Here is a 6,843-nt window from a genome sequence, read left to right as displayed (position 1 = left end):
AATTTTTCTAACACTATTATGATACAATGTGAAAATAGGCATAATCGGAAAACAACCACGCCAACAACCAGTACGCAAACTAAGAAATAGTAATTATAACGTAATAAAATTTGGGCACCTTTTGACCAAAAATTGTTCAAAACCAATCAAACCTTTTTAAGACTCTATACCGTATACGTTAACCCTAGTATCTATAGTTGACTTTCGACCGAAAATATTGACCAATGTTTGAGACATATAATTGAAATGCAGAGATAATTTTTCTCTGGCAATCAGTCTGGAAGTCAAAAATTAGTCGAATCTGACCAATACTTCTTTTAGCTCCCATATATATGTTTATTATAAAGGTTTTCGAACTTCTGGCTGTCTTTGTACCACATATATCGGCCAATATGTCAGTTATCCCAACGAAAATAAGAGAACGTGTGTGTCTTTCCATCTGGATGGTGTGCAAGATAAAGTCTAAATTCCGGTATAAGGAAATTGTTCTTATTCGTAAGATGAGTTTCTGACTGAAAGCTCTGTTGGCGTCTTATGCTTCAACATTTCGGCATGAAAAAATTACCCCACATTATAAAAAGTATGCTCAATAATGTACAAAAAGTCCGAATAGAATTACTCAATCAAAGTATTTTTTTTACCATGGAACCATCTTGGCAGTTGGTACATTGAGTACCGAATTTACATCTAACATTTTTAAAGATTTTTGTAGACAATATGAAATTATACTTCACTTAACATCATTTCAACAATCCAGTAGCAACTCTCCAGTAGAACGACTTCATTCAACCCTAACTGAAATATACAGAATTATAATGACAACCAGAAAATCCAAGAAATTGGAATTAGATCACGAAGAGGTATTAGATGAGACGTTCATAACTTACAATAATACAATCCATTCATCTACAAAATTTACACCATATGAGTTATTCTTTGGAAGACCGTATAACTTCTCAAGAGACATAAAATACGACAACAAACACGAATTTTTAGTTAAGTTAAATGAATTTAAAGAAAAACTATACCCCATAATTAAAGAAAAAGTTATGAAAGCTAAATTAAAAAATATTAGTCGTCTTAATAAATCTAGGAAACCTCCAGAGCGTAGGGACAAAGAAGAGGATATATATAGAAAAGAATGTAGGAGAAACAAAATAACTGCACGATTCTCAAAACATAAAGTATTAAAAGATAATAACGTTACTTTACAAACTACTAAAGACAAAAAATTACACAAATCAAAAATTAAACTGAGACCACGAAAATAATAAACAATTATTTACCTTTAGAATAGCCTTTGCTTATGGACAAGTCTTGGAAATACAAAATTTTGACGAAGACCAGAATATGATAGCCCTGAAGATTGGACACGCGAGAACGATTGAAAGTTATTTCAATTTCATTCATATAATAGACTTGGACAATTATAATTCGCAAACTTCAAAATTAATTACTATCGTAGACAAATTTGAAAAAATAGCCTTCTAAAAGATGCTGCTAAAATTTGTAAGATGAAACTTAAGGGACTCGAAAACAAACTACAGACATTAAATCCATATAAACGTACAAAACGAGGACTATTCAACGGCTTAGGCTCTGTAATAAAATATGTAACTGGGAACATGGACGCAAATGACGCTATGACTATAAACAAACAAATACAAGAACTCCAGGACACAACATTAAATTCAAAAATAATAGAGGAAAATCAAAAAAGTTTGAATATACAAATGATACAGAGATTTAAAAATTTGACAGAGCATATGAATAACAATCAGGAAAGCATTACAAAATTTTTAAAAAAACTCTCAACAAAAACAACTAATCATATTCTAAAAGAAGACAATGCGCTATTAGAAATCCAATACATGAATCAGCTTGATTATAATATAGATTTATTATTGAACCATATCTCTGACATAATAGAAGCTGTAATGCTCGCAAAACTTGGTGTAGTATCAAAGCTTATTCTTCATCCAGATGAATTGGATGAAATAAGACACCATTTTAAGTCCCAGAATATTGACTTAGTTTCGGACGGACACCTTTACGAACTTCTGGAACTCCAAGCATATTATAATAATAGCAACCTAATTTTTAATATAAAACTTCCAAATTTGGCTAAAAGTACGAATTCGCTTTTCCATCTCATTCCTCTTCCTATAAATAATACGAAAGTAATTAAAACAAAACCATACGTAAGTTACAATAACCACGAGCTCCAATACTTAACAGAGATTTGCCCAAAAATTGAGAACGTGTACTACTGCAAGAGGTCAAATGACTTCGAAAGCACCAATAATTCAACTTGTATCGCTAGAATTTTGAATAATAAAACACCAATATGTCCTGTGAACGATGTGGGGCCCACATCGAATATATTCCAACCGGAAGATAATTATATAATGGTTATCAACGTAAAGGGACTACCGATAACCTCTGATTGTGGGCAAAACTTCACAATTGAAGGAACCTCCCTTCTCCACTACACGAATTGTTCCGTCACGATAGCGGGAACAACATATAAAGACAACCCTTCAGTCCATTGGGACACAATCTTCGTAGCACCACCAAATCTAGAGAAAGTGCAAATAACAACAATAACAGAGACTTTAAGCCCAGAGAAGATCAAAGACTACAGTTTCATCAACAAAAATGATATTACGAGATTAAGAAAGGATGCAATTCAAGGAAGAAACATAATTACGATAACAACATTGATACTCATCACCTTAACTATCACTAGTGTAACTCTGTTATGGAAAAACCCCATAATTCGGTATTATCCTAAGCCCACTGAAGCCGCTCTGCCCCCACCAACTTCGTTGTGGCCATCGCTCTACTCTAAGGGTGGAGGAGTTATATCGTCACATCAACCCCCACCAAAACCCAGAAGACACCAGTAAACGGCAACAATAAATCATTTACTTTTAATTTGAATTTTAAATAGTTTAAGTCAGCAATATAAAACATTGTTTTCTTGCAAACTGAATTGTATTCATATTCATAAATTACTAATAATAATTTTTCCCTTTAATTGTGAAATATCAAAGTCAGCAGAACAAAACATTGCAACAATTGTGTACTAATTAATACTTACCTTTAAATAGTTTAAGTCAGCAATATAAAACATTGTTTTCTTGCAAACTGAATTGTATTCATATTCATAAATTACTAATAATAATTTTTCCCTTTAATTGTAAAATATCAAAGTCAGCAGAACAAAACATTGCAACAATTGTGTACTAATTAATACTTACCTTTAAATAGTTTAAGTCAGCAATATAAAACTTTGTTTTCTTGCAAACTGAATTGTAAAATATCAAAGTCAGCAGAACAAAACATTGCAACAATTGTAATTTATTCTTACTTCCTGTTGACCAACTTTCATACAATTATTATTGCTCTTCATGTAAAATTAATTTTAAAATAAAATTCATTATTGGTGTAACCTTCAAAGCGATAAGGTGTTTTATTTAACGAAGGAACATAGAAACATAACTCGGGCAATTCACCCGACCTAAACCCCACCGAAAACTGTTGGACGTTCCTTAAATCGAAGATATATTCCCGAACAAATCCCACAATAGCCCCACTCAAAGATAACATAAAGGGTGTGTGCCTAAATGATCCAGATTCAAAAATAATGATAATATTTGTTTGAATATTATGTCTCAAATGGTGAAGGCTGTTAATAAAAATATAGGTTTGTCAACCAAATACTAAAAAAATTTAAGTTTTTCTCAATTTTATGAAAAGATGATATTTCAAATAAATATAATACAAACAAGTAAGGAAGGGCTAAGTTCGGGTGTCACGGAACATTTTATACTCTCGCATGATAAAGTGAGAATATTTCACATATTTTTTTTTTTTTGCTGTAAAATTAATTAGATTAGATCAATTTGTGTACTTTGAGTATTGAATTGTATTTTCATTTCCTAATGTATACTCGTACATTATACAGAAAAGGCATCAGATGGAATTCAAAATAGCGTTATATTGGAGAAAGGCGTGGTTGATAACCGATTTCACCCATATTTCGTACATGTCATCAGGGTGTTAAGAAAATATTATGTACCGAATTTCATTGAAATTGGTTGAGTAGTTCCGGAGCTATGGTTTTTGGTCCATAAGTGGGCGACGCCACGAACATTCTCAATTTTTAAAAAAACCTTGGGTGCAACTTCATTCTGCCACTTCTTCCGTTAAATTTAGTGTTTCTGACGTTTTTTGTTAGTCGGTTAACTCACTTTTAGAGATTTTCAACATAACCTTTGTATGGGAGGTGGGCGTGGTTATTATCCGATTTCTTCCATTTTTGAACTGTATATGGAAATGCCTGAAGGAAACGACTCTATAGAGTTTGGTTGACATAGCCATAGTAGTTTCCGAGAAATGTACAAAAAACATAGTAGGGGGCGGCGCCACGCCCAAATTTCCAAAAAAATTACGTCCAAATATGCCCCTCCTTAATTCGATCCTTAGTGCCAAATTTCACTTTAATATCTTTATTTATGGCTTAGTTATGACACTTTATAGGTTTTCGGTTTCCGCCATTTTGTGGGCGTGGTAGTGGGCCGATTTTGCCCATCTTCGAACTTAACCTTCTCATGGAGCCAAGAAATACGTGTACCAAGTTTCATCATGATATCTCAATTTTTACTCAAGTTACAGCTAGCACGGACGGACGGACGGACAGACGGACGGACAGACAGACATCCGGATTTCAACTCTACTCGTCACTCTGATCACTTTGGTATATATAACCCTATATCTGACTCTTTTAGTTTTAGGACTTATAAACAACCGTTATGTGAACAAAACTATAATACTCGCCTTAGCAACTTTGTTGCGAGAATATTAAAATTGCATTCACATATCGTAATAATTTTTGATTTATTTGACTCTGAACGCAAAACTATATGAATAATTGTCCGTGTTTCTAATGGGTTGGCGGGGTACTGTAACTGTACTGTATGTGTGTATGTTTCTATGTATTGCGGCATATTGTTTATTGCTGCTTGACATGGGGTTGTTTCCAAATGTATAATTTAATACATGTGTGTGTGTTTAATGTTATCTCTTCTGTCAATTTATGACTTGTGTCCCTATGCATGACTATGTTAATGTACATACATACATATGTATGTATGTAAGTATGTTTGAAAATAGATATTAATTTTTAATTGTATTTCGGCTTTGCTGATAAGTATGCATGTTCAATGATAATTCCTAACACTACTTTTACAGAAAAAGTAAAACAAAATGAATCAAAGAATTACAACAACTCAAAACTAAAAGAGCACTAACACTGCTCAAACATATCTTACTCCAAACGCCAACAACGACTTAAACACTTCAGCAACCTTTTCTTGCGCTCAAAAACTGAATTATATTCCAGAAAAAAGCAACACCATAAATCCATTTGTTTCTCTCAATTCTTCCCCCCACAGCACTCTTAACAGCTCAAGCAACTAACTCCTCTCTTTCATTTATCAGCGAACTACAATCTCACCTCACTTCAAACGCATTTATCAACAACTCACAAACCAACCCATTAATAACTCAACAATACAGTCACCCAGACCATGATCAGATTATGCCAACTTTCGACGATGAAGAAATTTAATCCATTCTTCTTTGTCCTATTTGCTATATGTTCAATATACTTCAATGGAACATAAAGGGCTTCTAAAACAACTACACTGAACTTGAATTTCTAATTAAAGAAATCTCACCACACTTAATTGCCTTACAAGAAACTCATCTTGCTGTAAATAAAGACTCTTTTCTACCAAATAAGTATGTTAGCTAATTCTTAAATTTACCTCAGAATTTAACAAACCAATAAGGTATTGCTGTTTTTAGTTAGAAAAGACATTCCACATAAGTGCATTGAAATCCATTTAAATATAGCTTTTTTAGCCATTCAGATATCCATAGGATTTAAATTTACGATTATTTGCTTGTATATTCCCCCACAACAAAATTTCACGCTTGCTGAGTTTCAGCTAATTCTCTCCTCAGTACCCAAGCCCGTAATCCAGGTTGGCGATATGAATTCGTGGTCCCCATTATGGGGCTCCCCACGAACCAACCAAAGAGGATTAATTCTGAAAAACTTAGTTCTTACAGAGAATCTTACCGTATTGAACGATGATGCCTCGACTCATTTTTCAACTCATAATTCTTTTACGCACGTCGACTTATCTATTTGCTCTACTAATATAGCTCCAAAAGTAAATAGCCGATCTCTTGATAGTTTGTGTGGTAGTGACCACTACCCAATAGTAACTGAAATTGCAACGTCATTCTTTGCAAAGGGCTTTCCTAAACAAAAGTTCCTTTCGGGAAAAGCAGACTGGTCAAGTACACGCAAAAGACAATTCTGTTCTGCGATCAAATCCCGGTATCTCAAAATATTAATAAAGATGCGGCTAATATCACCAAAATATTAAGGTCTGCAGCGCTCCTTTCAATCCCGCGAACTGTTTCAAAACCGCATAAAACAGTAGTTCCATGTTGGTCAAAGGAGTTGGAGATGCTAAGAAATTTAAAACAGCATAACTGGAGACAATACAAGCGTTCCAGAACAGAAGCCAACCTGATTTTATACAAGAAAGCAAATGCTATTTTTCGTAAAAAAACTAGTGAAGCAAAACGAATGTGCTTCGAAAAACTTACCAAAGAAATAAATCCCAGTTCGAATCCTAAAAAGATTTGGTCAGACATTAAAATGCTAACTGGCTCACCTTCCCAAGTCAGTATAAATTTTGTTAACAGCCTAACTGGTCCAATATTCGATACCAAGGCGATAGCTGAACAGTTTGCCTCCAC

Source organism: Bactrocera neohumeralis, unplaced genomic scaffold, assembly GCF_024586455.1.
Source record: "Bactrocera neohumeralis isolate Rockhampton unplaced genomic scaffold, APGP_CSIRO_Bneo_wtdbg2-racon-allhic-juicebox.fasta_v2 cluster09, whole genome shotgun sequence".
Taxonomy (NCBI): Eukaryota; Metazoa; Arthropoda; class Insecta; order Diptera; family Tephritidae; genus Bactrocera; species Bactrocera neohumeralis.
The sequence above is the reverse complement of the archived record's forward strand: the minus strand, read 5'-3'. Positions refer to the sequence as shown.